Here is a 20,856-nt window from a genome sequence, read left to right as displayed (position 1 = left end):
CTGTAGTAATCCAGGCATGACAGAATGAAGACTTAAGCTTGGGTGAATCTGTGAAGGTGTGTGTGTGTGTGTGTGTGTGTGTGTGTGTGTGTGTGTGTGTGTGTGTGTGTGTGTGTGTGTGTGTGTGTGAATGAAGATAGTGAAAGAGAACTTGTGTTGTATCTGTAATGTGCTGGGATGTGTGGCTGCTGAATTAGGTTCAATGTCTTACTGTGGGAAGTAATAAAGACTAGTGGACCTCAAAGTATTTATAGCAGTAAGAGTGCAGAGCATGTTTCTGAACTGGGTTCAGGCACCTAGGCAGCAAGACATTTTCCTGTGGTACATTTGACTGGGGACACATGCCTGAAGTGACAGTCAACTGCAGAGAAATATGGCTGTTTGCAAATTCCCTGTGGGCAAAGAAAAGAATGTGTTGCCATGCCCACAACTTCAAGAACCAAAGTCACAGGGAGAAAACAATGTCCATGTTCCCCAAGGGAACATGAGACAGCAGGCAATATGGCAGGCATCAGCAGCAGGCTGGCCAGAGGGTATGTCAGTGGCAGTACAAATGCAATGCACAATGGGCAGTACCTTTATAATCGGTGTGTGTGGACCATTACCCCTTTTACATTCTCTAGGGAACATTACCTAAAATGCATACTGGAGCATACATGTGACTACAGTAGCCTGCAGGATTTCCTCCATGCTGTAGCACTCTTCCGCATGTTGTAGTTACATAAGTATGTACTCTACACTGAGCACAACACTCATTACTTCTTCTGCCTCCATGCATTTGGTTATTAAAGCTGTGAGCATGGCAGTATGTGCTTCTCTTTGCCCACAGGGAATTTGCAAACAGCCATATTTCTCTGCAGCTGACTGTCACTTCAGCCATGTGTCCCCAGTCAGATGTACCACAGGGAAATGTCTCGCTGCCTAGGCGCCTGAACCCAGTAAGGGGTTCAGGCACCTAGGCAGCAAGACATTTTCCTGTGGTACATTTGACTGGGGACACATGCCTGAAGTGACAGTCAACTGCAGAGAAATATGGCTGTTTGCAAATTTCCTGTGGGCAAAGAAAAGAATGTGTTGCCATGCCCACAACTTCAAGAACCAAAGTCACAGGGAGAAAACAATGTCCATGTTCCCCAAGGGAACATGAGACAGCAGGCAATATGGCAGGCATCAGCAGCAGGCTGGCCAGAGGGTATGTCAGTGGCAGTACAAATGCAATGCACAATGGGCAGTACCTTTATAATCGGTGTGTGTGGACCATTACCCCTTTTACATTCTCTAGGGAACATTACCTAAAATGCATACTGGAGCATACATGTGACTACAGTAGCCTGCAGGATTTCCTCCATGCTGTAGCACTCTTCCGCATGTTGTAGTTACATAAGTATGTACTCTACACTGAGCACAACACTCATTACTTCTTCTGCCTCCATGCATTTGGTTATTAAAGCTGTGAGCATGGCAGTATGTGCTTCTCTTTGCCCACAGGGAATTTGCAAACAGCCATATTTCTCTGCAGCTGACTGTCACTTCAGCCATGTGTCCCCAGTCAGATGTACCACAGGGAAATGTCTCGCTGCCTAGGCGCCTGAACCCAGTAAGTAAGCACGTGCTGGAAAGTTTGTATGACTGGAGTAAAGCATAGCATTTTTTCACCTTGTTTTACATTTTTTTGGTAACTCTGGGGGCTGGATGGTGTTGTGTGGCAGGCCAGATTTGGCCCCTGGGCTGGATGTTGTGCACCACTGCTCTAAAGGAACTTAGTCCAACCATAACCAAGGTGCAAAAAGCCAACTCAAAACTACAGCAAATCACCTGTACCAGCTGAATATGGTCACTTTATTCAAGAGTTTAGGGCTGTCATCTTCCACTTCTTCTGACTTCTTCAGAACTACACATTCAGCTGACCACATTAAATAAGTAAAACTGTCATGTGACTACAACCATGTGACAAAATAATACAATAAAATTGCTAAACATACTTGAAACATATATGATAAAAAGAAGTTATGTCTTACCATAATGTTCCATCTGTGTTGTTGATCTTTATTCATTCTTTATTCATTCATTACTGTTAGGACTTTGGTTCCATCCTCTGAACCGACATGGCTGCTACCAAGCTCACGCCAGCCAAAAACTCTCAGCTAAGACCTACCCACAATGCCCCTCTCATAGTCTCTTCAGATTGAGTTTGCCCGCCATTATAGTATAAAAGTAATAAAAGAGACAGTAGGAGGCTCTGTCTGAGCAAATACTTTAACTAATAAGGAAATCCTAAAGTCCACCAGGAGTCCAGGCAGGGGGAAGGAAGGCAGGAAGTAATGAATGAATAAAGATCTACAACACAGATGGAATGTTATGGTAAGACATAAAGTCTTTATCTGATGTTGTAAATCTTTATTCATTCCTTACTGTTAGGCCCAAGTCCCCAGCTACTTGAGTCCTGGGTGGACCTAAGGAAGGACATTCCTGAGCACCATAGAACCAAAAGATGCTCATCCCCTGGAGGCCAGATCCAAGTTGTAATTAGTGATAAAGGTATGAGGTTTTGCCCAAGTGGCTGCTGTGCAGATATCATCTATAGAGGCTCTGGAATGAAAGCCCACTGAGGTAGCTATCAATCTAGTAGAGTGAGCCTTTATTCTGGGAGGTACGGGCACTTTGTTCTGATGGTAGATGAAAGTAATGGTGTTTCTGAGCCAAGAAGATAAAGTCATTTTGGAAACAGGCCTACCCAATTTGGGTCCTGGAAAGGCCACAAACAATTGATCCTTTTTTCTGAAAGATTTAGTTTTGTCCAAGTAGAAACAAAGTTGCCTATGAACATTGGGGGTATGCAAAAGGTATTCCCCTCTATTTGAATGATGAGGGAAGAAAACCAGTAGGTCAATAGATTGATTAATGGAAAACCCAGAAATGACCTTGGGCAAAAAGGAGGGGTCAGTACGTAGGGACACTCTTTCCCTATGAAAAAATCAAGTAAGGTCTCTTGACACTAAAGGCCTGCAACTCAGATACTCTTCTCACTAAGGTAAGGGCTACTAGACGTAGAGTTTTTCAAGACAAAATTTCATATTACTTGAGTTATAAGGCTCAAAAGGTGGACTTGTTAATGAATGTCAAGTCCCAAGGCTCTATAGGAGGCTTGCCAGGAAGTTTAACATGTAATACTCCTTTCATAAAGGTTTTGCACAGTCGGTGCGACATAGCAGAAGAATTCTCAATTCCATTGGAAAAATTTGCAATAGCTGATAAATGCACAGTAATTGTCGATGCTGAAGCTCCTGCGTGTAATAGGGTAGTCGGGTATTGTAGGATCTTCTGAATAGGCATGGAAAAGGGGTCCATGTTATGTTCTTTGCCCCATCTAGAGAACCTATCCCACTTACTAGAATAAATTTTCCTGGTGGAAGGTTTGTGTGAAGCCAGAAGAATCTCGTGAACAGGAGTGAAATATCAGGTAGCCTGGCAATCATCAGAAGTGGTGAAACCAAGCTGTGAGGTTGAGGCTGTGTAGATTGGGGTGAATCAGTCCCTGAGGATGAGACAGCAGATGTTGGGATTGATCCAGGATCCACAGGCTGTGAATCAGATGAGGCCATAGGAAGGGGAACCAGTCTTGACAGGCCCAATAAGGGGCAATGAGGATCACTCTGCTTCTCAACCTTTGAGCTTTCTGGAAGAATTTCTGGATGAGAGGAAACGGGAGAAAGGCATACTATAGACCCAAGGGCCAATCGTGCTTCAGAGCATCCCTCGGTGACTCCCCCTGAGGGGGGATCAGGGCAAAGTAGCTTCTGCATTTGTTGTTTAGGGGAGAAGCAAACAGGTTGCAGCAAGGCCTGCCACAGTGGTGGAAGATCTGATCCGCTATTATAGGACTGAGGGACCACTCATGAGGCATCAGAATGTTCCTGCTCAGATTGTGTGCAATAAGATTGGAACTCCCAGGAATGTGCATTGCTATGAGAAAGCAGTTGGAAACCATCGCCCAGTGCCAAATTCTCATGGCCTCCTGACACAGGGGGTAAGACCTGGTTCTGCCTTGTTTGTTGATGTACCAGATGACTGACATGTTGTCCGATTGAATTGCAATCATCCCGGAAGGAAGGGATGTGTGGAATGCTTGCAGTGCTAAGAGACCTGCCTTCAGTTCCAAGACATTTATGTGCAAATTGGCCTCCATGGGAGACCATGTGCCTTGGACTGTATTTCCCTGGAAATGCCCCCCCACCCTAACAGGGATGCATCCATGGTCACTGTGGCCCTAGGCTGGGGAAGGCAGAACGGTCAACACCAAAGATTTGATTCTGGCTTCATCCACTAAAACATTTCTTTCTTGCAAAGGTTTATAAGGCGTATCATGTGGTCGAGTGGGTGGGTTAAGATCGACCACTGTAATGAAAGGAGCCACTGCACTAGTCTCATGTGCAACCTAGCCAGCGGAACTAAGGGAATGGTTGCTGCCATAGATCCCAATAGCTGTAGTACAAGCTGTGCTGGTACAAATGTCTGTGGAAGGAGGACTTGAATCTGGCTTCTTATTTTTGAGAGCCTGTAAGGAAGAAGGGAAGCTTGACAGAACATTGTGTCGAAGATCGCTCCAATGAATTCCAGTGCTCTTGTTGGAGACATTTGTGATTTGTCCATGTTGATCGTGATACCTAAGCAAAGAGCAAGGCCTTGAGTATAAGAGAGACTGAGAATGAGAAGATTTCTGGTCGTGGCAGTAAGGAGCCAATAGTCTAAATATGGAAACACCTGGAATCCTTGTAGTCAGAGATGAGCTACTATGACTGCTATACATTTGGTGAACACTCTGGGGGCTCAGAAGAGATGAAAGGGCAGTACCCTGAACTGATAGTGATTGGCTCACAGCCAGAAGTGGCGAAATCTCCAGGATTGTTTGTCCATCTTTATGTGGTAATATGCATCCTGGAGGTCTATAGAGCACATCCAGTTGTCCTTCCCCAGAAAGGGGAGGGTGGACTGTACCTTGACCATCTGGAATTTTTGAGGTTTTATGAATTTGTTTAGTAAGCTGAGATACAGGATTGGTCTCCAGTCCTCTGTCTTTTTTGGCACTAAAAAGAACCTTGAGTAAAACCGGGATCCTCTCTGGTCTGGTGGGACTGGCTGGATGACTCTTTTTCTGAGAAGCTTTTTGATTTCTAAGGCTGCAGCCTCCCTCTGACTGGGTGGGGCATCAGGGATTTGTTTTACGGGTCTGGGAGTAAGATCGAATGGGATATGATAGCCTCTAGATATTATTTTCTGCACCCACGCATCCATTGTTATGAGTTGCCAGGCCTGCAGGTGCAGGGAAAATCGACCCCCGTCTGCTTCCAGAGGAAAGCAATTGGGCCACTCTTCAGGATCGCTGGAAGGGTCGGCCGGAGAAGGAATCTCTAGCGCCCTGGTTTCATGGACCCCACTTTGCTCCTAAAGAGGCGTCTTCCGGATGAGTTGCCCCCTCTACCCCGGGGGGATTACTCATCACAAGTGTCACAAAAAGATCCTTGGGACTTCTTGAACCACAATTTTCCTCCCCTCTGGTTCCTGGAGTAGGATCTCTGGGGGGGATGTATGCCCACAGCAGACAAGGTCTTTCTGTCCTTCTCACTACATGATAGTGTGTCTCTTACTTTGGGACCAAAAAGGGAAGATTCGTCAACAGGCGCATTGACAAAGGAAGATTTAAAGGGACCCACGAAATCACACAAACACATCCAAGCATGCTATCCCATAATGATGCCTGATGCGGCTGCTCAAGCTGCCCCCTTGGTGGTGTGAGAGATCAAGTGCATCGAGGAGTTTGAGATGGATTCCAGGGTAGCTAGCTGAGAGACAATAGTATCACTCACCTCCTCAGGCAGTACCCTGCCAAAGAGGAAGACATTTCTGAGATTAGGTCTCCTTGGAGGCAAGTAAAGTGTGCCAGATAATTCAGCGACCAAATGGCAAAGGTCGTTGAAGCGTGGGCCCACTTCCCCAGTCTGTCCATAGCCCGAGAATCCCTGTTCTGGGGATGAACAGTGGAACTATCTTCTGCCAGTTCTGTCTTGGTGGCAGATGCCATGACCATGGAAACAACTACCAGCTGCTTGGACCAATTGGGCTGGTCTTCAGGGGTGGATAAAATTCTATCTGGCCTCCTGGGGACAGGTTCTGTGTTGTCCCGGGCCTTCCAGGCACCCTGCACAATACGTTTAACAAGCTCATCTGCAGGTGGGGTCACCCAGGAAGTAGACGGCTGAGCACGGAAGGCCTGCAAGAACACTGATTCCTCCGAAAAAGGGTTGGAGGACTTCCAGTCTCTCCTCTGCTTGAGGATCCTGAGAATGTCTTCAAATGAGACGTCTTCCAGGGGAGACCATGGGGATCCTTCTCCCACATCTCAATCGGTGTCTTCGGTGATGGATTCCTCAGGGGAATCAAGATGCTTCCTCTTGCACAGTTTCTTCTGGGGTGGCTCCCCAGTGGGATCTTTTGAGGAGGACTCTGGAGAAAGGGTTCCCTTCAAGGGAAGGGCTTGTGGCTGCTGTGCTTGGGATCCCAGCATAGAGGGGGTTTGGACAGCTGCACGCTAGAGGTGGGTTCTGGTGTCGATGCCAATGGTGCCAACTGTGGGCCTGTTGAGGAAAGGACCCTCTCCATCACCTGGAAAGCAGGCCCACCCGAAGAGGGATGGGAGCCCGGAATCAAGAAGGACAACCTTGGAACTGGGGTCACACCCCACCCTGAGGAGCCTGCCTCCAGGTGATGAGCTCCAAGAGGACCGGTATCTGCTGGGGGAGCCGTGGCCATAGATGGCTCCACCAAAAAAATAGGTGCCGAACTAGGAGTCATGGTGCCGACAGCCCAGTCACTGCTCCAAGAGTGCACCAGTTCCAAAGGAGCCATTGCAGCAAGAGTAATCGGTGCCAACAGGGAAGCCTCAGCTGTCAGAGCTGAGAAGAGAATGCACCGGGATGGCCATCGGTACTGAAGTCTCTGGGACCTTGGAAGAGGCCAGAGGGGGATATACAGATGAATATGCCATGAGAGCTTCCATTCCAATTGGGAAGGAAGACCTAGCAGGGGTGGGTAATACTCTAGCTGCCAAAATCTGGTCCACAACCCTCACTACATCTTGTTCTGAAAGACTCCTGGTGGATCTGATGGAAGCTGCCAATGGAGATTCAGGTCTGCCAAGAAATGGACTAAACTGGTGTCCAAAAAAGGGGTCATAAGAGGGAGAATATTTGGTTCTGGGAAGGTGTTCAACCTTCGGAACTGACGGTGTCAGTGGAGCTGTATAAGACATCGGCACCGTGGTCAGAGATGGTGCCGATGCAGGTACAGTAGTCGGAACCTGTGTCAAAACCAAGGTCAGCACTGAGGGGGATGGTGCCGAATCTGATACAGTGGTTGGAGTCAGAATAAAAGGGAGCACCGTGGGAGATGACATGGAGCCTGGTGCCGAAGTAGTCAGTGCCAAAGGCACGGGAGAAGCCCGGTGTCAACTCGGTTCTGAGGAGGTCGGAGATGTCGGAAATGAGTGACTCCATTTCTATTTATGTTTCTTCACATCCTTATGCTTAGGAGGTGGTGAGATCTCCATCCCAGAAAGATCCTCCAATATGGGTATTTTCATCATACCCTTCAGAATCAGCTTGTTCTTACACACAGCCAATGTACAGTTGCTGAAGCTAGAACAAATATCACAAGATACATTGATGTGGTCAACACCCAAACAATAAACACACTGGCCATGACCGTCTGAGTTGGGCATTTTACGCCCGCACTTATCACATTGTTTAAATCCTAGCTTTACTTTATCAGACATCATGGAAAACAACACTATAGTCCTAAACTACAATATAACCCAAAACAGCTACAGCAAGGTTATAGAAGAGGAGTTTTTTTTTTTTTTTAAACAGATAGAAAAAAAGAGGAGTACCAACAATGGTACTAAGAAATACCACAAAGTGGTAGGAAAGGGCCTACTAAAGGCAGGGGAGAGGGACAGTACCAACGATGGTATGAAATGAGCTACCAAAGGTAGAGGGTAGGTTTTAGAAAGAAAGTATATAAATTTAAAGATGAAAAGATAATCTTTAGGGAAAACTAATTAGAGGAAGGTAATTATATAGATAAATCACAAAAACACTACACTTAGCTTAAGAGAAGGCTTGGCACGTCTGACGAGGAATGCGGCAAACAAGATCTGAAGAGACTATGAGAAGGGCATTGTAGTTAGGTCTTAGCTGAGAGTTTTTGGCTGACACGAGCTTGGTAGCAGCTGTGTCGGTTCTGAGGACAGAGCCAAAGTCCTAACAGTAAGGAATGAATAAAGATTTACAACATCAGATCTTATTTTATAAAAAAAGGTATAAAATAACTGTATATACTATGCACTTTTTATGTTAACTGCCATGCTTCTAATTAAGCTTTAATGAGAATGGAGGTTGACATAATGGTTAAAGGGTTTACTTTATAAGCACAAGGTGCAGGGTTTGATTCTCACATGGGGTAATTGGTTAGGCTTAAAATGATCTACAAAAGCAGTTAGCCTAGTACTAAACTATGAAATGTTAATTTGCTCCTTTAAACCTGGAGCACTGTCCGCTTTTGATAACAACTGACAAGACAATTATTTCCTTTTCAAACTATTGTCAAAGTCTTGGTGTGTGGAATACAGATAGCTGTGTAACTTCTTTCAAAATGGGAGTAATCATCCTTATGCAGCAAGATCTACAATGACAGCTACAGGAAAAAATAGAAAGTCTAGGAAAAGATGTGTGGTTGAGAAAATAAAAATACCAGAAGAGATTATTATTTCAGGCAACATATGTTGCCCCATAATCCATGATCTGAGACCTTTACTTAGTTATTCAATAAAATCAGGAATTGTCGTGCTTCAAGTCTACATATTCTGATAGGAATTTTAATAAAGTACTGAGCTTTTTCACAAGTAGCATCTGAGATAAAAAAATAGTACATCCTACTACAAGGGCACAGAGTTTTGGAGGGGGTGGTTAACCTATCATTAGAGAAAGGGAGAACTGTATATCAGTACCTAGATTGGAGAATAAATGTTCTCCAGCAGGGTATTAATGTACAAGTAATGCCCCCTGAAAAACAAGTCTGCCACTTCACGGCAGCATATCAAGATGCCGTGGAGCATGGATAGAAAAAACTAATGGTCGCCATTATTTTATGCTTGTTAAGCAGTGCTTTATCTGTTTAGCAGGTGTAAAATAAAACAGAAAAAATTTTAATAAAAAGGCATGTGTGTGTGTTTATGTCTGTATGTGAGAGTGTATGCATGTATGAGAGTAAGAGGGAGAGATCGATTGAGCTATTATTTTACATTTGCTAGTCAACGCTTTTGCTGTGTAGCAAGTATAAAAAAATAAATGAAACAGGAAAAAAGTGTGTGTGTGTGTGTGTGTGTGTGTGTGTGTGTGTGTGTGTGTGTGTGTGTGTGTGTGTGTGTGTGTGTGTGTGTGTGTATGAGTGTGAGACAGAGAGTGAGAGTGATTGGGCTTTCCCCTGGCAGCATCACTTAAAGAGATTTCCATACCTCTTGACCATACCTCTCAACCTCTTAGCCCAAGAAATCTGGACAGAGACACAAATAATGGGGGAGCAAAGGTCCAAAAATAGCGATGGATTTTAAATACTGCTCTTATAAACTTAAAACTTTCTAGAATAACAGGAGTGAGTGAAATTCTGACAGCAGCAGCAGTAAAGAGATTTGCATACCTCTGCACCTTTCAGCTGAAGAAATCTGGATAAAGCCTAAAACAAAGGGGGAACAAAGGCTATAAAATAGAAACAGATTTTAGTTATTGGTATTATAAAATTACAAAGTTGCTTAAGTAAATGATTTCTGTTAACATGAATTTTCTGAAGGAAACAAAAATCTGAAATTCAAATGTATGTCATTATTTTGTAACTTCAATCTCTAATGATTGGCAATGAACCAAGCAATTTAGGAGTAAGGAACCAAAAATAAAGTAAATACCTGGTTATTTTTTAAAGTGTTATATTTTGGATGTAAAATGCTTCCTCCAACACCATTAACTTATACTACAACAAGTTTGAAACCTTAGGTGGAGGAACTATTTTACATCAAAATATATTAAAACAATATAGTAATAAAAAAAGTAAAACACAACAATTTTACAGATAGTCTATTCTCTAAGAGCAATAATGCCCTCCAGGGTGTGTATTAATGTGTAATTAACTACCTTACAGGGGTGTAGAGCCCCTTAGCCTGTGGCATTGGGCCTCATAATACCCCTGGGTGAGCATTAATTACACATTAACACACACCATGTCAGGCATTATTGCTTGCTTAATGGCATCCAAAACCCCAAATAATCAGTTTACATTCATAGTTCCAAGGTGGAGATATGGTGAGCTAATTGGATTATTGATTTATAAGGCTCTAATTAGCTCACACAGCTATCAGTCTTACAATCACATACAGCAAAACCGCAGTAAGTTACTCTGAACTGTTGTATTCATTAGTTGCAAGCTATTTCAGTGCAGTTTGGTTTGCTGTCCTCAGCTTAAATGGTGCCTGTTCAGTATTGTAGCTGTAGATGGGTAATAGTTTGTCATTCTCCCTATCTGATCAGAATTCAGTACAACTCTGCTTTGTCAATAGCCCTGGACTGGAGACTATACCTCATACTACTGAAACAATATAGAACATTTTCATATATTAAGTGAACTTGTCAGCACATTCTAGGAAACACAGAGTAGTATAGAACCAGGGATTCCAGCCCAGAAAGAGGTTTTCAAACTACCATTAAAATAATTACACACAACATATTTCTGAAATGCCCCCACCCTAACAGGGACGCATCCATGGTCACTGTGGCCCTAGGCTGGGGAAGGCAGAACGGTCAACACCAAAGATTTGATTCTGGCTTCATCCACTAAAACATTTCTTTCTTGCAAAGGTTTGTAAGGCGTATCATGTGGTCGAGTGGGTGGGTTAAGATCAACCACTGTAATGAAAGGAGCCACTGCACTAGTCTCATGTGCAACCTAGTCAGCGGAACTAAGGTAATGGTTGCTGCCATAGATCCCAATAGCTGTAGTACAAGCTGTGCTGGTACAAATGTCTGTGGAAGGAGGACTTGAATCTGGCTTCTTATTTTTGAGAGCCTATAAGGAAGAAGGGAAGCTTGACAGAACATTGTGTCGAAGATCGCTCCAATGAATTCCAGTGCTCTTGTTGGAGACATTTGTGATTTGTCCATGTTGATCGTGATACCTAAGCAAAGAGCAAGGCCTTGAGTATAAGAGAGACTGAGAATGAGAAGATTTCTGGATGTGGCAGTAAGGAGCCAATAGTCTAAATATGGAAATACCCGGAATCCTTGTAGTCAGAGATGAGCTACTATGACTGCTATACATTTGGTGAACACTCTGGGGGCTCAGAAGAGATGAAAGGGCAGTACCCTGAACTGATAGTGATTGGCTCACAGCCAGAAGTGGAAAAATCTCCAGGATTGTTTGTCCATCTTTATGTGGTAATACGCATCCTGGAGGTCTATAGAGCACATCCAGTTGTCCTTCCCCAGAAAGGGGAGGGTGGACTGTACCTTGACCATCTGGAATTTTTGAGGTTTTATGAATTTGTTTAGTAAGCTGAGATACAGGATTGGTCTCCAGTCCCCTGTCTTTTTTGGCACTAAAAAGAACCTTGAGTAAAACCGGGATCCTCTCTGGTCTGGTGGGACTGGCTAGATGACTCTTTTTCTGAGAAGCTTTTTGATTTCTAAGGCTGCAGCCTCCCTCTGACTGGGTGGGGCATCAGGGATTTGTTTTACGGGTCTGGGAGTAAGATCGAATGGGATATGATAGCCTCTAGATATTATTTTCTGCACCCACGCATCCATTGTTATGAGTTGCCAGGCCTGCAGGGGCAGGGAAAATCGACCCCCGTTTGCTTCCAGAGGAAAGCAATTGGGCCACTCTTCAGGATTGCTGGAAGGGTCAGCCGGAGAAGGAATCTCTAGCGCCCTGGTTTCATGGACCCCACTTTGCTCCGAAAGAGGCGTCTTCCGGATGAGTTGCCCCCTCTACCCCAGGGGGATTACTCATCACAAGTGTCACAAAAAGATCCTTGGGACTTCTTGAACCACAATTTTCCTCCACTCTGGTTCCTGGAGTAGGATCTCTGGGGGGGGGGGGGTGTATGCCCACAGCAGACAAGGTCTTTCTGTCCTTCTCACTACATGATAGTGTGTCTCTTACTTTGGGACCAAAAAGGGAAGATTCGTCAACAGACGCATTGACAAAGGAAGATTTAAAGGGACCCACGAAATCACACAAACACATCCAAGCATGCTATCCCATAATGATGCCTGATGCGGCTGCTCAAGCTGCCCCCTTGGTGGTGTGAGAGATCAAGTGCATCGAGGAGTTTGAGATGGATTCCAGGGTAGCTAGCTGAGAGACAATAGTATCACTCACCTCCTCAGGCAGTACCCTGCCAAATAGGAAGACATTTCTGAGATTAGGTCTCCTTGGAGGCAAGTAAAGTGTGCCAGATAATTCAGCGACCAAATGGCAAAGGTCGTTGAAGTGTGGGCCCACTTCCCCAGTCTGTCCATAGCCCGAGACTCCCTGTTCTGGGGATGAACAGTGGAACTATCTTCTGCCAGTTCTGTCTTGGTGGCAGATGCCATGACCATGGAAACAACTACCAGCTGCTTGGACCAATTGGGCTGGTCTTCAGGGGTGGATAAAATTCTATCTGGCCTCCTGGGGACAGGTTCTGTGTTGTCCCGGGCCTTCCAGGCACCCTGCACAATAAGTTTAACAAGCTCATCTGCAGGTGAGGTCACCCAGGAAGTAGACGGCTGAGCACGGAAGGCCTGCAAGAACACCGATTCCTCCGAAAAAGGGTTGGAGGACTTCCAGTCTCTCCTCTGCTTGAGGATCCTGAGAATGTCTTCAAATGAGACATCTTCCAGGGGAGACCATGGGGATCCTTCTCCCACATCTCAATCGGTGTCTTCGGTGATGGATTCCTCAGGGGAATCAAGATGCTTCCTCTTGCACAGTTTCTTCTGGGGTGGCTCCCCAGTGGGATCTTTTGAGGAGGACTCTGGAGAAAGGGTTCCCTTCAAGGGAAGGGCTTGTGGCTGCTGTGCTTGGGATCCCAGCGTAGAGGGGGTTTGGACAGCTGCATGCTAGAGGTGGGTTCTGGTGTCGATGCCAATGGTGCCAACTGTGGGCCTGTTGAGGAAAGGACCCTCTCCATCACCTGGAAAGCAGGCCCACCCGAAGAGGGATGGGATCCCAGAATCGAGAAGGACAACCTTGGAACTGGGGTCACACCCCACCCTGAGGAGCCTGCCTCCAGGTGAGGAGCTCCAAGAGGACCGGTATCTGCTGGGGGAGCCGTGGCCATAGATGGCTCCACCGAAAAAATAGGTGCCGAACTAGGAGTCATGGTGCCGACAGCCCAATCACTGCTCCAAGAGTGCACCAGTTCCAAAGGAGCCATTGCAGCAAGAGTAATCGGTGCCAACAGGGAAGCCTCAGCTGTCAGAGCTGAGACAGAATGCACCGGGATGGCCATCGGTACCGAAGTCTCTGGGACCTTGGAAGAGGCCAGAGGGGGATATACAGATGAATATGCCATGAGAGCTTCCATTCCAATTGGGAAGGAAGACCTAGCAGGGGTGGGTAATCCTCTAGCTGCCAAAATCTGGTCCACAACCCTCACTACATCTTGTTCTGAAAGACTCCTGGTGGATCTGAAGGAAGCTGCCAATGGAGATTCAGGTCTGCCAAGAAATGGACTAAACTGGTGTCCAAAAAAGGGGTCATAAGAGGGAGAATATTTGGTTCTGGGAAGGTGTTCAACCTTCAGAACTGACGGTGTCAGTGGAGCTGTATAAGACATCGGCACCGTGGTCAGAGATGGTGCCGATGCAGGTACAGTAGTCGGAACCTGTGTCAAAACCAAGGTCAGTACTGAGGGGGATGGTGCCGAATCTGATACAGTGGTTGTAGTCAGAATCAAAGGGAGCACCAAGGGAGATGACATGGAGCCTGGTGTCGAAGTAGTCAGTGCCAATGGCACGGGAGAAGCCCGGTGTCAACTCGGTTCTGAGGAGGTCGGAGATGTCGGAAATGAGTGACTCCATTTCTGTTTATGTTTCTTCACATCCTTATGCTTAGGAGGTGGTGAGATCTCCATCCCAGAAAGATCCTCCGATATGGGTGTTTTCATCATACCCTTCAGAATTAGCTTGTTCTTACACACAGCCAATGTACAGTTGCTGAAGCTAGAACAAATATCACAAGATACATTGATGTGGTCAACACCCAAACAATAAACACACTGGCCATGACCATCTGAGTTGGGCATTTTACGCCCGCACTTATCACATTGTTTAAATCCTAGCTTTACTTTATCAGACATCATGGAAAACAACACTATAGTCCTAAACTACAATATAACCCAAAACAGCTACAGCAAGGTTATAGAAGAAGAGTTTTTTTTTTTTTTAAACAGATAGAAAAAAAGAGGAGTACCAACAATGGTACTGAGAAATACCACAAAGTGGTAGGAAAGGGCCTACTAAAGGCAGGGGAGAGGGACAGTACCAACGATGGTATGAAAAGAGCTACCAAAGGTAGAGGGTAGGTTTTAGAAAGAAAGTATATAAATTTAAAGATGAAAAGATAATCTTTAGGGAAAACTAATCAGAGGAAGGTAATTATATAGATAAATCACAAAAACACTACACTTAGCTTAAGAGAAGGCTTGGCACGTCTGACGAGGAATGCGGCAAACAAGATCTGAAGAGACTATGTGAAGGGCATTGTGGTTAGGTCTTAGCTGAGAGTTTTTGGCTGACACGAGCTTGGTAGCAGCTGTGTCGGTTCCGAGGACAGAGCCAAAGTCCTAACAGTAAGGAATGAATAAAGATTTACAACATCAGATCTTATTTTATAAAAAAAGGTATAAAATAACTGTATATACTATGCACTTTTTATGTTAACTGCCATGCTTCTAATTAAGCTTTAATGAGAGTGGAGGTTGACATAATGGTTAAAGGGTTTACTTTATAAGCACAAGGTGCAGATCAAAAATCAGAGGCAAAAATCTGGACATTCTGCAAAAATCTGTATAGTTGAGTGCTATGTACCCCACGTCAAGAGGTTTTGGGAAATACAGGAGAAGGAGACCGGATGAACATTATCTCTTAGCCTAACTTACATCAAACATCTTTTTCATACTTCTGCTCAGCCATTGACTCAGTTTTTTGCCAGTTTACATGGTCAGCTATAAGCAAATATAAAATTAATAGCCTCTATGTGGATGTATATGAACTCCTGTAAATACTTCTTGGCGCAAATTTGCAGAAACATCAACACATCTTATCCCTTTGACCTTAGCAGCAGTGAAGGAGGCCTGCTCCCTCTCACATTCATTATTATGGTATTATAGGCCTCGGTGCCATATCTGAGAGAAAATATTCTCATCTAGGGGTCCCAATAAACACCAATCTTACGCACATTTTTACACTAATGATTGTGAAGTGTGGCTTTCTATTCCCAAACATATTGTCTGGAAGCTTCTACCAGTCATGTAGATTTTTGCTAGGGTATGAAGGTCGATAATAAACTCTGGCAAGTCAGTCATCTTTCCCTTTGTTGATAGTTGATAAAAAATATAATTTTCTTAAATAATACATTTTTGCTTTTTCAGTCACATTTGGTATCTACTACAGAATGTAATACTCCACTGGAAAACACTTTTCTTGCCATTATTGTCAAACCCCCCAAAAAAAACTAAAACTGATGTTCCTCCCTAAACTAATGTATTATGTACTCCACCTTCTTCAAATGGAGTTGCTGTATTGGCTGAAAAAATCCCAAAACTGGTTAAGACTTTTATGTGGCATGGACATCGTTGCAGAATAACAGAAAAAAAAATTGTGGCCACTAATAAGAGAAAGTTAGCTATCTTGTTAATACGCCAGGATAAAGCCCGAATCTATTTGTCTGCAAGAAGACATATATTTAATATTGTCTACTACTGAGCAATAAGGCCAAAGGACAAAACTTCAAGATATGAAATATGGTGTACACAGAGACAATGCTCTGGACTAATATTTGTAAGTCGGCTAGATCTCAGAAGGACTGGAAAATACTACCAAGTTTATGAGACTCAGAAGTAAACTAATGTCATGATTTGCTGTTACTGTTACAGTGCACTGTCTCAGCTGGCAAGTTTAGACAGTCTTTTCTCTGGAGGATTTGTGTAAATCCAGAGAGCCTAGAACATGTCAAGGCTGAATGAAACTATTGTAATGATTCTCTTCCCCTTAAGGCAGCAACTCCAGCTATGAGCCTGCTTGAACAGAGCAAGGGGACACCAAATCTCCCTAAAGTTTCTGAGCAAAGAAATACAGAAACAGTGAACCTCTGTACTTAACTCATTCTTAATCAAATATCCATTGCTGGACTCACATGCATACTGCATCCTTTTCATGCACTCAGAGAATATTGGTGTGTGGAAGCAGATTCTTCATTCTTAGATGCGCATCATGACCATTTGTAATATTACCTCATTCATTGCAGTTATAAATTCTACCTATGCATATAATGCTGTGACCCATTAATTAACTCCTTCCACATCTTGACTTCATCCATTACTTTAAAAGTTAACTCTCAGGTCACCGAATCACACTTTATTAATGTTGAACAGCAGCCCTCCAACAGATTCTCTATCCTTTCTATCTATTCTTGATTGTCCACCAACACACTCCTGTGATCCAAACAGACTTTTTCTTTAAAGAAACCCATATGGCCCCCCCCACCCACTAACAGGATTACCATCTCTAACTTCAAAGCTAAAACTCTGGTAATGTTCTTCACATCTATATTAATCATCGAGATGTGCCTAAAACAGCCTTACAGATCTGCTTTCCCCTGTTGCCACAGCATCTTGCAATGTTGCTGGAAATTATTTTTCTTCTCATTCTAATAATATGGCTAAGTCTGAATCCACATTCAGCCCCACTAGGCTGAACAACTCTAGCAGAAATCATCTGATCCTGCGACTTCTCTTTGAGTGAACATTTTGCAGCAATCACTTAACCTATGTCTATTTTCCTCCATAGCACTTTTATTTAGTCCTGTTCAACATCAAACCCTCCCAGGTCATCCCATCCATATGTATTTTCCCATTATGATCCTCCTTGCTAACCACCTGGTACAGCCTCTTGGAAGAAATCCTGAAAGAACTTCCCCACTACCTAGTTTATTCTACTTTACAAAGTTGCTCTGCATCCATTATTTTTCTTGTTCTAAAATGCTTTCATTTTTTTTCTTTCAGTTAATACATCTTATTGTCCCTCTCCCCTCTAGCCCAACACACTATATTTCTGCTCCTTACTTCTGCCATAGTCTTACCTGTATTCATTTCTTACTCTGCTGATTTACATTTTGAGGCAATTGCTTCCTCAAATCACCATCTCTTTAAGTGACCCATGTTACCTTCTGTAATTTCTTTAGCCCCTCCTCTAGTTTACGTTTCCTCACTCCTTTGCTTTCTTAACTGTTCAGTCTTTTCCCTACAGTACACTAGTCATGCCTTGTTACTTTCATTCCTTCCCAGCACTTTCTTCCCAACATGTGTTTGTCTTCTTGTTACTTAAGCAGTTCTCTGCCATGTTCACTGCCCATTTTGTATTTCCTTGCCTTTACCATTTCCATGGGTTCTACTTCCACCTCCTTGTGTCATTTGCCCTTGATACCATTCCATCTTAACATGGATATAATCAAATATACAAATCTCCTTTATTTCTACTCCTTCTCCTCTCCCACTATAACTCCCTGTCCCATTTGCCTGCCCAATCTACTTGTCTATCTGTACTTAACCTTTGAGAATGTGAAAACACAACTTATGATTTAAATACACTCTAAGACACATGAAAAATATTTTAATGTATTCTTTTTCTCCCCTCTGCCAACCAGGTGTTGAGCCTTCCCAAGGGGGTGCATGGGCCCATTCATTCCCTGGCAGTGAGGATCATCTTCAAATCTGCCAGGGTGGGAGCCTGTATTGAGGAAGACATCTGGGGAGCACCAAATGGGCAGATATCAAGGATGTTTGTGCTCTCACTGGCATCCTGGCAGTAAAAGCACCATGGTGATGATGTGTGCATCTTCATCACTGTAGGGACTGCCTACCTATCTCCCATGTCCATGCATGCTTTGCATCTTTGGATGGGAGTTACTTTCATTTCCTTTATTCTTTTTTTTGTTTGGAGATTATTTCTTCCTCCCACATCATCCCTAACCATTGCCCCACATCTATCTCTGAGCCTGCCAGCCACCTCCTTTATCCCAGCTATCTCCTGTAGGAATGGGGCTGATGTGAAATTTAAAGATATCCTGGGGGGGTCTGATCATTTCAGTCTTCTGCAGGGGTACTTTTTTATGCCCTACCCTTTTAAGTCCCCTCCCACAGTTTCCAAAAATATGGCCAAGGGAAGGGCATAAAATGGAGACATGCAAAGTATCACCATGCCTCACTTCTGTGTCAGCTCAGCCTTGTTTCCACCCTATTCCTTCCTTTGGCCTATGCCTCCAAGTGTCATGACCCCAGCCATGACCAGGGTTGTCACAGAAGACACACAAAGAATCACCCACCTACCAGGGATGGTAAAGTCCATCACTCCATGCTGCTCCATCAGATGCCTGAACCTCCAGCTGAACCTTGGGCCATAGTCAGGGCTTTATCCCTCTCTGCCACCAGAGAAGCTAACTAATGTCACTATCACATGTGGGACAGGGACCACTGACTCTGGCTTGGGCAGCAACAGTATGCAGCCATCTCTGCACTGGCTCCTAAGTTCTGTGCCCTGCAATTTCTGCCTCTTGACACTGGAGCAGCAGACATAGCTAGCAAAGAGCCACCTCCATCCCCTCAGGATAGGCAATGGTCATCCTCCCTGCCAGCACCATCAGTCACCCTGGTCGCTAATCAAACCCTGGTCTCCTGGATAGTAGTCAGGGCTTTATCCATCCACACCACCGGGTTGGCTATCATTTGAATAACATTTAAATAGCATTTGAAATGCAATTCTGCTACAGTAAAACTAGGTAATATCCAACTATTTTCAAATAATTTTTTACAACAATCTCTTTAAATACATTAACATCCTCTGTTTATTGATCCAGATCTACTGAACCTGCTTATTGTTGTTTATAAATTACATAAATAATGCTGCATCTTCTATATGAAGGTGAAGCTATTGTTTTTGGATATGACAGTCCTCAAATATAGAACCTTTCTGAACTAAATTTGCATTCTACATCTTTTGATGTTTAGAGTTTCTGTCCAATGTAATTTCACCTAGTTATGTCATTACATATGATGTGCTTTCTATCAGTAACTTGTAACTTTTTCTAACCATTGTAGTCTTATGTAAAGTATGGTGCTACTGTCATTGCATATAATGTGTTTTATGTTTGTAACTGTATTTTTACAACTTGGAGCTTTTTTCTCCAATCCTTTACTGAAAATGGAATAAACTGATCTGGAATTTTCTGGTCCACAGACAATTATTAATAAATAAATATTTAAATAAAATTCACAACAGTTTGTCCCATAAAATATCCATAATGTCACTATCTGATTCATAAGTATTGAGTATCAATCTCCCTTCCTCAGTCTTCATTATTTCTTCTTCTAATGCCTTTATCCCCTTGGTGATCAGAATATGTACTCCTCTCTTTCTGATCCATTTCTCACTGCCTTCCCATAGTTTGTAACCCCTTCTACTTTTTTTTAATTTTATTTCTTGCAATCTTACCACCCCATCCCTTCTTTTTGATCCTCTGCATTCCTCACTTTGATTAGTTATTAATTTGTTATTTATTTGCATTTGTTTACTGGGAAAGTCTGGCTGGGTATTGAACCTCTTTAAGTGGAGGTCTGGGAAGAAAGCTCCATTAGCGTTAAAGTACATTATAAACACTCATCAACAACATTCACACACACATTATACAACAAACATTTAAATTTTCTGTAGTAAATCTGGAAATTGTGTACAAGTCTTGTTATCTAGTATTTATGAACCAGTATTAAGATATTACACATTAGCCATTAGGCCTTAAACATTTTGATATGCATTTAAATTAGTTACATTTCACGACAGACCCTGTTGGTGCTGCAAAGTATTGCAACAAAGTTTTTTAGAATTCTGTGTAATTCGGTGTATCAGACAACATCATGGTGCTTTGGAAATAATGCCTATAGAGTGTTACTAATTAGTGTAGAACAGTGTTATTCTGTGTATCAGACATCATAGTGTATTGTGAAAAATGACTGTAGAGTTTTGTTAGTTATTAGTAGAGACATTTAGAAAGTCAGCCTGGGGAGGAACAGACAGATCCAGTGTTGCTGCAGAAATTGTTTAAGCTCAGGTCTGAACATGGGTAGATTGTTAATAAGTCTGAGTGTAGTAAGGACTGAGTTCCAGGATTTTGAAATGGTAGTCTAGTATAAGGCTTCACCAGCTGAGTTACTGACTTTTGTGAGAGCAAAGGGGCCCTTATATTTATACAACTGGAAGGTATGTTTTTAGGCTAGGACAACTGTCAGGATTGGGTATTAAGTTATGGACAGTAACAAACTGTGAATACTTCATAGGTTCACAGGTTCATAGGTGTGTAATAGACTAATGGCCCTGGGGCCTTTACAAGCTTAGCTATAGGATTACCCTGGCATCGTGCCACCTGACCTTAGTTCCCAGTGTCCCTGTTGGGTAGAGCCACTGGAGTTATCCCTGGGGTGAATTTTCTATTTCCCATCCA

At 43.5% G+C, this 20,856-nt stretch overlaps 1 protein-coding gene across 1 annotated transcript in view; it reads right to left on the bottom strand.

Moving 5' to 3' along the window:
• TPH2 (tryptophan hydroxylase 2) overlaps window positions 1-20,856 on the bottom strand; it is a 471,178-nt gene that overhangs the window by 124,104 nt on the left and 326,218 nt on the right. The gene's annotated exons all lie outside the window — the stretch shown is intronic.

Source organism: Protopterus annectens, chromosome 15.part0 (genome assembly GCF_019279795.1).
Source record: "Protopterus annectens isolate FY-2018-M chromosome 15.part0, PAN1.0, whole genome shotgun sequence".
Lineage (NCBI taxonomy): Eukaryota > Metazoa > Chordata > Ceratodontiformes > Protopteridae > Protopterus > Protopterus annectens.
This window is presented reverse-complemented; position numbering and strand designations above follow the sequence as displayed.